Genomic DNA, 14,387 nt, shown 5'->3' on the forward strand with positions numbered 1-14,387 from the left:
TGTAATGCCCCCAACCCTTACTGCGCACCCCCTATACTTCCACCTGTCCAAGCTACAACTAAAGTCCCTGGACTGCAGTCCTACAACAATAAAGACAGTGTGGGCACTAATTGAGGGAGGGAGGGAACACAAAATTCCTTCCAACCTATGTTATAGGGCCACTGCGTCAGAATGACGCGCTACGTCAGCGGCTATCCTTTCGAACCCTTGCTCCATCCACCACGCTCTGCTGACCAGTGGGCATTCCCCACGGGCCTGGACTTCACCACTCGCCGGAAGTTGCCCACATCCGATGATGCCACCCCCAGGAGCCCTCATTGTCAATTATGAGTAAGGCTCACAGGCTTCTTTGTTAAATGTACATACCACAGTAGAGCCCCTTGGAATCCCACAGTCAAACTTCCACACAGCAGACCTGGTACATAGACTTTCCTCTTTACACTATTTGAGTCAAGTTCTAAGTCACTGAAAAAGTTGTTTTACAATGAAAATTCTAACGGTGATTATACCTGTGCTCCTGTACCCCGAAACATCAATGCACAAACGCCGGGATCTATTTGGGGAGAACGAAGAATACGTGAAACACAAAGAATATTCACTTGCAACTCTTTGTTGCTCTAGCAGACAAAATAGTTCTTCTTAAACATCATTACTGGGTGGGTATTTTTTTTTGTTAGAATGCCGATTGCGCAATCGAAATGTTACCTACTTTGAGTGTTTTCATAATCTAACCCCTCCATGTTTTATCTTGTGCATGCTTCTTTCTGTGCTATATAATGGCGCAATTAGGTTCGCCTCATTCTCTATAGCGCACGCAGTACAAATGGTGCCTCGTTTATTTGCACCACTGCAGGATTTCTGAACTATGACCCCCAGTATCGGGGAGATATGGGCAAAATGCCTGGGAGAAAGAGAGCGAGAGTACGTGACATGCGGAGGGGGAAGGAAGATGGAAGCATGGGAGAGAAAGTGAGATACACAAGAAATGAGGGGGAGAAAGAAATTCTGAGGGGGTGGGAGCGAATGATACATGAAAGAGCGTGAGATTGTGTCTTCCTACCGACGAGGCAGGAAATGGCGCAGACCTGAATTCTGGTTTTATTGCATATTTTTTCCAAAATTCCTACAGAAGACTGGCTCGTGAAGCGGTACCGGGCTGGGGAGTCGGCGTGTTTACACGTCCAGGGGGCGGGGCCACAGAGCAGCTGCCGCTTCTCCCAGGGCGAGGAATGCGCTGCACAGCTGCCTGCAGCGTCCTGTTTTTAAAATTTAAGGCGTTCGGAACAGCTGCTTTCAGATCTCACTGCCACACGTGGGAAGGGGAAAAACGACGTTCTCGTGAAGCGTTTTCACCTTCCGCAAAACGCATTCCCTGGCTTTCGTCTGTTTTTCTTTTCGGTTTTTGAATGTTTGCTGATTTTTTTTTTCGTTTTTGGCTTTTTTTTTAATACAAAAAGCTTAAAGCTGTGGCACGTGCTAGAATAGCCATTCACTTCCGCTGTTTTGACCCCGGGCGTTTGCAAAATCGGTTTGCTTTGAGCAGAAAAACAAAGGAATCTAGAGCCGAGCAGCGAGCATCAAGATCTCTGGTGAGTTGACCGATAAACGAAAATAACTTTGCGCTCCACGTCCTCTCTGAGAAGCAGTACAGCTCCTCGTGGAGGGATCTCATAGCTCTGTGCCCGTCCTCTTTTTCGCAAGAGTGCCTCGAATTCAAACTTCTGTGATTTCCCTTGTCCGTCCATTAAATGCACGCGCGCGCACTAAATCCAGACATAAGTTTGCTTCTCTATAGAGGTGCCTTTGACCCCTTTTTGGTGGGCTGCACAGGTCTCCCGGAGTCTAGTGGAGTCTCCTGGATTGGCGCACTCTAATGTGACATGCCCTTTACAGCTCGAATATCACTGAAATGGAGGGGTCCCAGGCCTCCTTGAAATGAACTCCCGCAGCTGCCTGGCAGTTTCCGCTCTGGACAGCTCACGCAGGGACGTAGCTTCAGTGTGTGTGTGTGGGTGTTACACCCCCTAACAAATGTATTTTGTGATTAAGAGTTTGGTGCAGGTGCTTTCAGTGGTATGATGAGATGTCTGTCAGGAGTTTTTACACAAAGACAAAAACGCACACACACACACACACTTCCTCTCTCTGTTTCCAAAGACTTTAAAAATGTTAGTTATTTCACTAAATAATGGGCTTTCTCTCTCAACACACTTACCAAAACGCATACCCCTCCCTTTCCACGGCCCCTTAAGCACCTCTGGTGCGCCCTGCTTGTTGTATAATATATTAACATCCTCTGCCAGCGTGATTGTAGGGAAATCTGAAGCTACCCCCTCCCAAAAATCATACTAACCAAGCTACGCCCTTGAGCTCACGGCACCAAGACGAGATATATATACACACACCCACACAATTATTTTTGAAAGTGCCCTCTGTCTAAGTGCCTTGAGACCATAGTCATGGCAGGTGTACGCTGTTCAAATCCCAACGACCTAATAAATGTCCTATAATCTATCTGAAAGAAAATGTCCGAAATCCGCCAGAAACGTGCATTTATGGTACTAAAACGTCATAAAATATGACACCAGTCTCAAAGATAAAAAATGGCCAGCAAGTTATCTATTTCGCAAAAGCAGAAACCTTAATGTAACAAAAAATTACTCGAATTGTTCCAGATCACCAAAGATAAGGTGCTTCATTTTGAAAATCATGCAAAAATGTATCACGTTTTCAGCTGTATTTCGTGTGCTCACAAGTGCTTTCTGGGTGCTTTACCTGGTGATTTTGTTTACAATTAGTCCGGTAAAACCAGAGTTACCCAGTACTCCAGTGAGGGTGGGCAATACTTGGCTTGCTGAGCAGTAACGGTATGTTCTTTGACGTAACTATGACATCACAAGAAGGCACATCATATGAAGTGACCTATTTGAAAGGGGTACCTAGTTGGCGCTCAGGATGCAACAGGACACGTAGAAAGAGTGGTTAACACTGTGTCCCGCACTGGGATAGTTTGCACAACTTTCCAACGTCGAAAGTACGTAGGAGCGCAAGGAACGAGCGCAGTGCGAGGAGATGACATAATTCAAGATGCAGACAAAGATAATGGGAATGACGCACACTGGGGTGAAATAGCGAAGTGTTTGATCCTCTGCAAACTAAGTAAGGAAGCAGAGATTTGAGCCAGTGTTTTTCACTCCTCAGTTCCACGCAAGAACGTCTATCTCATCCTGTTTCTAGTTTCACAGGAAACGGTAATACTGAGTTGTAGTTTCCTTTCAAGAGCCAAACAAGCACAGTGAGACGAATAGTGTGAAAGTCCTAAAATAAATAACCGTGGGACTATGTATCAAGTACAGTGAACTCACCGGAAGTGATGTCTTAAAGAAGTGGCACCGCAGCGCTTTATTACTCCCTCGGCTCTAATCGGAGTGGGTCTGTTTTTTCAGTTTCTGACAGTTTCCTTGTCTGTTGACACAGTGAGCATCATGTACACTGAACTGGACAAGCTATGTTTATATGTTGGAAGCTTTAGTGAATGTTTTAACAGTGCCCGCCCTGTTGGCCTGTAACTGCTGCAGTCCCTTTGTCTTTTGCAGGTCACAGGTACAGATATTGTCATAGTCAACTCCTCCTTTTACGGTAAACGTGGTTACCAGATTAAATCTGGTTATAATAACTGAAGCACAATGCCTCGAGTTCTTTGCTGTTGATTAAACTGCTACATTAACACTTTATTGTGATTGCTATTGTATCGCGTTCCGTTATTTTTCTTACTGAGAAAAGACATGGGCTTAGAAGATTTCCTGACGGGCAGGAGCCAGTAAAAGTTTGGTGAGGCAGGGGTGGGGTCAGTCACATTTCAGGCATGACATAACACCACTGACTTTCACCAGTCCTACCAGTTTTTTTTTTTTTTTTAAACAGATTCACGTCAGTGCCACTGGGCATCATTTTCCCATCTTATCTGGCCTTTGAGAAGTGAAGCTAATGTGCAACTGTCAGCCCCCCGCCCCCACCAGCTCCGCTAGCCTGTTAAAGCTAAACCTAGAAAGTGACTGAAAGCCCCCTCCCGCCCCTCCCACGTCAGTAATAAATCCTGACTTGTGCCTGGCTTTCAAAGTTTCCTGGGCTCGCTATGATGTTGCACTCGTTGTGCATCTGACCTTTTACCCCCCCCCCCCCAATCGACTTGCACAGATCTTGAGGTTGGACTACGGGGTCTGCTGAGAGGACTCCTACCCACCCCGAGGCCAAGATGGTCCGTCTTTGGAGTTTGCCATTTTGGACCTTAGCAAGTGTGGATTGACTCCTGCCTGCCTGGCAGCATGGTGTGAATAGGGTGTGCAAATTATAAGCAAGTGCATGTCAACACTACTGCTTAAATCTTTGCATAAAGGACTCCCAGCCTGGCGATGAGGAATAATTCACGCATGTGTACATATGATAGAGCAATGCTAGCAACATCTGAATACCTGTCAGCCACTAAACAGAATGAAACTAGAGCCTTCTTGCCAGGGTTAAGGTGAAAGGTGCTCAATTATTACATTGTATAATATTAGTTAAGCTGTGAATAGTCACACGTGGGCTAGGCTTCCCTCAGGTTTGCTGCTTGAAAGCTTCATGGGTGTTTTCATCTCTACACTGGATCAGTTCCTAGTGTGCATGCGCTGTTTGAAAAAGCGTCCTCGGTTTGTGTAATGTTTGGTGTTTTTTGTTTTGTAAGCAAGATTGTCCAATTCACTTTTGGAAATGTGCCCAGATTTTAGCATTTAGAAGACTGCTTAACTTTGTGGATCATGGTTCTATTAATGATAGGGACTGTAAAGATTTTACGAACAAAAAAAGACCCCAAAGCTGCTTTCAGACCACAGGTGTTTATTGGCAATCCATAAAATTTGATCCAGTTGATGGTTGCTGACATGGTTGCAATGAATATTTGCAATTTTGTCACTTTGTAACTAAAGGATTCTTTACAGAATCTGCACCAGGGGTTGGCACTGGGGTTTTAAACTCCACTCAGCTATGGGCATTTACTGTCTGACGTAAGCAGCAGCTTGAATTCAACCAATGGAGGGCCGAGTTCCTCCATGTGAAGGGATCTTCGAAGGAAGAGAACATTAATGGGTTCACTAAAACACTTTGCCACAAGATCGTTTGAAAGCACCAGGGTAACAAAACAACTCCAAAAGTGTAATCCATTCTTAAACTGAGAAGCACGCCTATATTCTCTTTTTTCAAAATCCATAGTATGGAGATGGGAAGGCTTCGTGTTTTTAACTCCAGAGGCTGCTCTGAGGCGTTCTGGGCTTAACCACTGTATTGAAGTTACTTGTGGCCCCTTCAGCGAGCCCTAGCTTTTTAGATAACTCTTTTGATTCTGGGACCTGTAGGCCCCTACTTACTGGCCTTTATTGTATATTACTTAACATTTTTAATATATTTAACAGAAATGTTGTTCATCATTTGTAAGTGGTTGTGTGGTCTCTGGTAACAGGAAAGGTGCTATTGGCAACACAAAACTCTACAGTTTCTTCGAGGTCTGGAGTGCAGTTGTGTCACAGTCAAAGTTTGTAGGTTTTGGATGTTTAAACAGTAGTGTGTGTGTGTGTTTTTTTTACTTTTTTTTTTTTTTTTTGGAGACGCTCACTTAATGGGAGGTACTGAACTTTGAGCCCAGGGAGTGTGCGTCTGAGTGGGGGTGCCAAGCGTGTAAATGCTCTGAATGTGGAGGGGGCGGTTCTGTTCAAAAAGACTCCCACATGTGTAGCGAACAATATGAAGGGCTTGGAAATCAAATATAAAATCAGGCCAGGATGCTGACCTATCGGAAGAGAACATTGACTTGACAGGAGCTGCGGTTCCTCACAAAAAGTCTTCTTATGGCTCAAATTACCGATTAATGTCCTCTGGTCCTGCTGATATTGTGAGAAAGGTTTAAACACATTTTCAATATTTTTTTTCAAATAAATCCAAAGGAGGGCTCTTTGTTCCAAGCATTTCTCGCTCAGTTTCCCAGAAATGCAGGGCCACCCCTGTATTGATATTTATTATTACAGTGCTGTAGTCAGACATGCTATGAACTAAATATGGGGTGATGGGTAATAGGAGGGCACTTGGTGCCTTGGGTATTAGGCTCATTTACACAGGCCCTAGTTGATTTCCGTCTGTGAAACAGCCTTCCTCGGTGCCGAGGAGGATCTATGAGATTACCTCCTTAGCAGGGCCTGCCTCCGCACCCCCTGCACAACATTTGCAGCAGACTGGAAACGCACTGCCATTCCACCTATGGTCACCGGAAGTAACAGTCTGACTGATCCCCTGCGGGGCAACTGCCCATAGTTAGCAGAAGGGACTGTAATTTTGGCCATGAGCAGCCTGGGGTCGGGGGGGGGGGAGGGGGAAGGGGGTTAACGAGCTGCTGTCACCTCGGGGGTAACTGCTTTTGTTTCTCTGGCTAGCCTTCATCACATTACTGACACTTCATTCATAAGCCGTTTGTGAGTGGAGTGCAGCTGTCAGTCACTTAAGTTAGTTAATTTGTTTGTCATTAACACTGGCACGGGGCGTTTTCCTGTCGAAGCCAAAAGTTACACATGCCACATTTGGCCGGTCAACCGGTGCCTGCCGCCAGAGAGACAAAAAAACTAAATTAGACCATTATGTAATAATAGCTTCTATTTTAAAAATTAACAAGGGTGCCAATTTTATTTTCAGTAAGATCGTTCTTTGTCGGGCCAAGAGACCACGTAGGATAGCACATCCTTATTACTCAGATGTATAATGGCAAACTGTATGCCTGCGTCCAACTAAACATAAAAAACAGGGAGTTTAACATCCTGGTCTTAAAGACAACCTAATCAAGAATTCACATAGACTGTAAGCCAGACTTCTACAACGAGTAGCTCGCGAGCTACTGGTAGCTCCCCAGCTACCTGTAAATACCTCTCCTGTCTACAGCCAAGCTTTCTAAGTTAGAAACTTTTGTTTGAATTAATTGATGGATAACAACATTTACAGTATGTTCTTGAAACAAAAATGTATTTTCAGAAGTTATAAACTGATTAAAGAAAAATGAATGACCTTTAATGTATTTAAAGCTGATATTTAGGTGGAAAATCTTGTGATAATGGGGAAACACATTATTAACAGTATTACCTTGATCCACGAGGCACTGCAGCTGTGATTGTTATGTATTATCCATGTGAAGGCAATTCAAATTGACTAAGCCTTTTTGCATTACTGCTTACTGATGAGATGACTGTTGGTAATCTTGCATAGGGTGGCCACTCATCTTGTCTTAAGTGGTCACTGTTACAACACTAGTAGTAACAGCTGAGGATGAGTTTCATTGAACAAAAGTAGCTCTCATTACTGACAAGGTTGAAGACATCTACTGTAAGCCATTTGTTGGGTGTAAGTATCTGATCTAGGTATAAATATTTGTAAACAATGAAGGTTGGCAGTAAATGTATGTTTAAGGGCACAGACATTTACTGCATTACACTCTTTCTTGACTGACTGATGATTCTTTTACTGTGGCAATATTTTTGGAAAATAGAACTGCCCGTATCAAAATGCAAAGGGATAGTGGGGCACAATGAGCCTGTCACCTTTGACATTGGGAAACAGAATCGTTGGGTACATGGACCAGGGGCAACAGCAGGTGATGGGGCAGCAAAGTGTTCACTCTTTTCCCACTAGCCCATCCCTATAGAAAGGTCCCTTTTGGGGCAAAAGAGGGGGTTCTGGCAGGGAATGAGTCATGTAAAGCAGGTAGACATCCTTGGCATCAGGAACAGAAGTGCAGGTAAATTCAAGATGGTATTGAAAGTCTTTGACTCAGACTGGGACTGCGGTACTGTGGTATATGAAGAAGGGCTGGGGGGTCCTGCTACAGCGTTTGTCCATAGCCTCCTAAGGTGCTCCATTATGTTGCCATGGGGATGTCAGAAGATTGTCACTGTGCCAGGGGACCAAGGTATGGCCTTGTTGCTCAGGCCAATCTCCCATTGGGTGCTGGGGGGGATCCCTTCTTTGGGTTGACTCAGGAATGGTTGTTTTCGGGGGTCCAGAGTTCATGCTGGCCCACGGTCCCTCTATCGCGAAGGGGTATGTGAGTTTGCCTTGTGATGTGCAACTTTTGGAGTTGGGGCCTCTGGTGTTACACTGCCCCAGAGTCGGTTGGAATAGTCGATGCCATAGGTGACTGGGGGTGGTCAACAAGGGCATCTTCGAGAGCTGTTGTTAGGAGATTCTATGAATTGGTTATCTCCAATGAAGTGAAGTACATATTGTTAATAATATGCAAGAATGCTATGAAACTTTTTATTGTTGTGTTTCTGAATTATAATTAATACGACCTCAGAATAGTTATTTTTTCTTACAAATGAATGTCATTAGCTTGTCTCTGTCATTTGAGGGGGTTAAGGTCCCACCTTGCATAGATGGGTGGTGGGAAGAATTGATGGTTAATTGAATAGGTCTCAGGACGATTCCCCACCTGTGAAGTTGTGGGCATCACCATGTGTTCCAGAATCCTAGGTAGGTAAACCAGGCATTTGTAGCCAGCCTTGGTTTTAAGGTCTGGTTCTGGCCTGATTCTCCGTCCCAGTTTGAGGATGAGCTGCAGACGAGCCAGATTTTTTTTTTTTTTTTTTTTCTCTCTCTCTCTCTCTCTCTCTCTCACATCCTGCAAAACGGAGTTGCTATATTAGAGAATGATCCTGAATTGCAACTAAAATGTAAGTTTGTCTCCTTTTGAAAAGTTTAAATTACGTACAGGGAACACAAAGAAAACAAGCGTTTACAAAGGGACGCAATAGGCTCTTTTGTGATAATAAATGCAAACCTCGTCCTGCAGAAATGTTAATCCATGCTCTAGCGGTTCAAAACCAAACCACTTGTCTTTGCAACTGCTTGGTGATAGTAATGTTGGTAGCATTTGTATTGTGGTAGTGGTGGTATTTCTATGTGTGGCCTTGTTGTTGGTGGAGTGATAATTATGGGGGTGTTCAGCTAGAGGTAGTGTGTTGATGATGATGGTATTGTGGTGGTTTTGGTATAGGTGGTGGTGTGTTACTTTTGCTGGTAATGAAATTGGAAATTGTTTTGGGAAAGGGGTCGCCAACCTTTTCTATAATAGGAGCTACTTATGTTTAATGAAAATCAACCCAAGCTACCAATATTACTAGTGTTATAACAGTGCCCACATTAGACAACATTACATTAGTGGCCACCAAATGTAAGATTGTTAGTAGTGCTCACCTCAGTGTATCAGACAAAGTTGCCAGCAGAAATCTAAAAAAAAAAAAAGGCTTTGTCAATTTGGAATGTCTGTACATGGGTAATACATTACAGCCACATCAGTGACGCCCTTGTCACAAAAGTAATGATATTGGTAATACGCCTCTGCAACCCCACACAACTTCTTACTCAGATATCGGCTTTAAATATATTTTAGAAATTAACCAGTTTTCTCCAAATATCAGCCCATTAGTTCTCATAATACACTGTGTATTCAAGATGAAAATTACTCATAATTTTGGTACACATATATTATTTCAAACAATCAAAAGCTTTTAGCATAGTATGCTGTGCTGCTCACTGGAAAGCTATTTACAAGTTGCTGGAAAGTTACTAGTAAGTCATGGGCTACCTGTCCTTACTAGGGGACTCCTGTGGCTGAATTGCAGATTGGTGCAGAGAAAGCCTGGTCTCAAATCTAGACGTCGACGCTAGGCCAGATAACTTGATCCTTTTTAAGTCGAGCCTAGGCAGCGCACATGTGCTATCTTTGAGACACGCAGTAGTTCCTCTGTGGGCTTTTAACATGCTCACCGCTTTTAATTTGTTACTTCTGCTTTTCGAAATTCCTTTGGTTTAGTTGGTGAACACTTACATTTGTCCTGCCTTTTGGCTGGTTTGTACCTGGCCTGGAGACTGCCCCTGCTACATGTATTATTTCACTACCAGCCATATGTTTTAGTTTTGGCATACTACTTTTTTATTTAGCTTCTGTTGTCTGTCTGAAGTCGGTGCTTTGAATCCAGTCTCATCTAACCGGAGTTTTTTATGAATACGTCTACGAAGGAGCTCAAGGTGGGGCCAGCAATCCATTATTTATTTTCATTTTTGTTCTGCGTAATCTCTATTTACATTTATATTTGCCTTGTTCATTTTTGTGGGCGAGCCTCACGTCACTCGTGTCCTAAGCTTCACCTCTCCTCAATCCCACATAGCATCATGAGAGGGTGTGTCCAGGCCATGGGTTTCCTGCAAGCCTGTGTCAGAGGAGCAGCAGGAGAATCAGCACTGGGGAAGGTGCAGGTGCTGGCCAGCTGCTTGTTTTTATCATGCCACCAACCCTTGTTTAATGTTTGGTCTGTTTTTAGTTTTCATTACCCTTCCTTATGACACAGCATACAGAGTGACTCGGATTAACTTGCTGACTGGCTTCGTGCAAATGATCCGGTTAACTAAATCATGGGTCATTTAGCCAACCAGCTGAGAGAACGATGCGCTCATACCTTACTGCACTCCAATGGGAGCCAGGAGTGGGTGGGGCAAAGAGTGAAGTTGTGATGTAGACGAAAGACCTATACTTCAATGTGGATAAAGTGTAGCAGGAGTTAGCAGCATTACTATCAAATTTACAGGTACTGTAGTATCTATTTTTAGGTCTAGCGTGCAAGCGCTCTGACCTGTTATAATCTATCTGTGGACTTTTAAACACGCCCAGCGAACACCCATCACTATCAATTGTTCGTGGGCTTGCCTTTCAAAAATCCTTTGTTATCAATGGTAAATGCTTTACGTTTATCCCTCCTTGGGGCGGTTTGCTTACCGCCTTGGACATCGACCCTGTTACATGGATAATTGCACGATTGCTCGTACGTTTGACTGCGAGCAAGCTTCTTTTTCCTTTTGTGTCTCTCCTTCACACTCATGGCGGCCATGGCACTTTGAATCGGCTCGCTTATGTCAACTGTTTTACTTTTCATTTTCAATTTATGTAGCAAGAAAAGTCCAGTTATGAATTTACATTAGCACTAACTCAAGCAAATGCGAGACTTATTGCATTGCAAATTTTTGTTCCTAATAGCCAGTACAGTGGTATTGTGGAATATTTGAATGATAAACTAATGCTGCCTCCTCAAGTGCTCTCAAGGTGTAGTTGTGGCTCTGATGCTTGCAAGGCTGTGGTACACGTTTGTTGAGCAGACAAAACATTGGAAGCGCGGTTACGTCAGCAGACGTCTGCTGCCCTTCGACAAACGCATTATTAGCCCAAAGGTAAATAACCATCTTTATGCGCATGTTTTGAAGGTCCACGCCGGCTCTGATAGAGAGCAGTGATTGAAGGAAAGGCACAAGGGAGTGTGGCTGCTGCCGAGGAGGCTCCACAAGCGTTCATCTATATTTTATAAATAATTGTGTTTATTGCTTTATTTACCCGAGTCGCAGAGCGTAATACCTCAACGAAGACCGTTCAAGACATCACCGCCGTGTTTGATACGCAGTTAGTTTGCCAGAGCGCCAGTCGGAGGATGTTTTTAAGCACATTTTCCTCTTCAGTCGGTGGTTCCCGCTTCTCTGCTGTTTTCTTTTTCGTTGCAGCGTGTTTTCCAGTCTTGTTTGAATTTTCTGTAAATCACACTTCTTGTTTTTAGACTTGAGGTGTAGTGACGCTTGCTCCGGTCATATCTGGCATGTATACTCCATACATACTTAGAGGCTTCGGCCCGCCTCCTTTAGCCATTGAATTCATGGCTTAGGAACTTTCAGTTACTGGCTGGCTGGGGACATTCCCCATCACATCTTGGTTCATCCCACGAGAGTATTTCAGCCTCATTTGTCTGTTTGGTTGTAAAGGGTTATTTTGCATCTAAAGAAGTACCCTCTGTGATCAGGCATCTCACTATTTCCCATCCAAAAACTGGATATACAAAGCAAACCCTTGTTTTTAACTCTTTGCACTGCAGCAGATATTTTATTTATTTCTGTCAGTGTCTGAGTGTCAACACTAAACATATTGAATTTGTAAGTGCGCGCTTTAATACAGAATTAGTTAGTGCTGTTTGCATGAGGTTTTTAAAATGGGTAGAATGCAGGCTTCTCTGAGGCCCGAATTCAGGGCTAGTGCTACACTACCCTCAAGGAGAAAAAAAAACGACACACACACACGAACGGAGACCTCTCCTCATGTACTTCTCCTGAGGACATTACCTGTTTTGGTATTGAGAACGAAGCTCTGCAGTTTACAGATAAATTAAAACAACGAGCATTGACAAAGCCAGTACGTCTCACCTTTTGAAACTATTGACTGTTAATGCTATTTGCCAATACTGTGCAAACTGTGACAAAATATTATAAAATATTATACAAGGTGTGTTGATGCAAAAGCTGGCCATGTCATTTCGTAGGCATATGTGCGCACACTTAATGAGTGAATGGGACTGCGTTCCCACAGAGGTGGATGGCTACAAAATAACACGGGATACCATTTTGTTTTGTGTTAATTTTCTGATTTAAGATAAACTTTAAAAAAAAAAAAAAACATTGGGGAAAGACAATAGGTTTTTCCTATATAACAGCTATTGAATTTGGCAATGTGTTTTTGGAAAGTGTTACATCAGTGTGGCTGCTGTTCAGCATAGCTAAAAGATAGTGGTGTGGAGAAGGGAGAGTCGTTTCGTAGAGTTGAGTGGAAGAGAACCGAGTTCAATGGCAGAGTGTGGTGGAGTGGCATGGGTTGGAATAGGGTGGGGTGGGTTGGAGTGGATTGAGGTGGTCGGGTGGATTGGTGTAGAATAGGGTGGATTGAAGTAGAGTGGTGTGGATTGAAATGGGTGATGTGGACTGGAGTGACATAGTTAGGTTTGATTGTGGTGGGTGGATTGGACCGAAGTGACCGAGGTGGGGTGGATTGGATTGGGGTGGTTTTAGTGAAGTAGAGTGGGGTGGATTAGGCCTGATTGGAGTGGAGTGGAGTGGAGTGGAGTGGGGTGGGCTAGATGGATTGGAGTGGGATGGATTGAACTAGGGTGGATTGGATTGGGGTTGAGTGAGGTGGATTGGACCCTACTGGAATGGGTGGAGTGAATTGGAGGGGGAGTGGTGTGAAACGGAGTTGAATGGATTGAAGTGGGGTAGTTTGGAGTGGGATGGACTCGATTGGGGTGGGTGGATTGTATTGAGGTGGGGTGAAATGGAGTGGGGTAGATTGCACTGAAGTGGGGTGGACTGGAGTAGGCTGAGGTGGATTGGACTGGACTGGAGTGGATTGGATTGGGGTTGAATAAGGTGGCGTGGGTTGGAATTGAGTGGGGTGGGTGGATTGGGTTGGAGTGTATTGGAGTGAAATTATTTTTTTTTGCAGTGGGTGGTGTGGGTGAACTGGAGTGGATTAGATTGGAGTTGAGGAGGGGATTGGAGTATGGTGGACTAGAGTGAGTTGAGTTGGGTGGATTGGATTGTTGTGGTGGGGTGGATTGGATTGGTGTGGGGTGGATGGAGTAGGAGTGGGTTGGCTTAAGGTGGAATGTATTGGACCGGAGTGGGTTATGGTGAATTGGGTAAGAGTGGGTTGGATTTGAGTGGATTGGAGTGGGGTGTATTAAATGGAGTGGACTGGATGGGGTGAATTGTAGTGAGGTGGGCTGTATTTACGGTGGGGTGTAGTAGGGCGGATTGAAGTGAGGTAGAATGCATTGAGGTGGGTGCATTGAAGTCGCATGAGTTGGATTGGAGTTGGGTGGACAGGAATGGATTGGGGTGGATTGGATTGCTTGGGGTGGATTGGATAGTAGTGGCGTGGATTGACCTGTGGTGGGATGATGGGACTGGGGTGGATTAGACTGGTGTTAAGGTCAATGGATTGGATTTGTGTGGGGTGGATTAAGGTGAACTGGATTAGACTGGGTGGATAAAGGTGGATTGGAGTTGGATGGACTTGAGTGAGGTGGTGGACTGGAGTGAATTCGGTTAGATTGGATTGGGATGGGTTGGTTTGGAGTGAAGTGCATTGGGTTATGTTGGAATGTGGTGAATTGGAGTGGGATGGGTTGGATTAGAGTGAGGTGGGTTGGCCTAGGGCGGGCTGGAATGTAGTGGGGTGGGTTGGACTGGAGTGAGTTGGGTTAGATTGTGGTGGATTGTACTGGGGTACGTTGGATTAGAGCAGGGCAGATTGTTTTGGATTGGAGGGGGGGCAGATTGTTTTGGATTGGAGGGGGGGGCAGATTGTTTTGGATTGGAGGGGGGGACAGATTGTTTTGGATTGGAGGGGGGGGCAGATTGTTTTGGATTGGAGGGGGGCAGATTGTTTTGGATTGGAGGGGGGGCAGATTGTTTTGGATTGGAGGGGGGGCAGATTATTTTGGATTGGA

At 44.5% G+C, this 14,387-nt stretch overlaps 1 protein-coding gene across 6 annotated transcripts in view; it reads left to right on the forward strand.

Moving 5' to 3' along the window:
• C4_2H1orf21 (chromosome 4_2 C1orf21 homolog) overlaps window positions 1-14,387 on the forward strand; it is a 316,947-nt gene that overhangs the window by 76,523 nt on the left and 226,037 nt on the right. For 2 of the 6 annotated variants that reach the window (XM_069231632.1, XM_069231633.1), the window contains exon 1: window positions 1,307-1,589. The exons of the other annotated variants lie outside the window; for them this stretch is intronic. The gene's annotated coding sequence lies outside the window, so the exon portion shown is untranslated. Of the gene's footprint in view, window positions 1-1,306; window positions 1,590-14,387 lie in introns of those variants that run through there. 6 annotated transcript variants of the gene reach the window in all.

This window comes from Pleurodeles waltl, chromosome 4_2, assembly GCF_031143425.1.
Source record: "Pleurodeles waltl isolate 20211129_DDA chromosome 4_2, aPleWal1.hap1.20221129, whole genome shotgun sequence".
NCBI lineage: Eukaryota > Metazoa > Chordata > Amphibia > Caudata > Salamandridae > Pleurodeles > Pleurodeles waltl.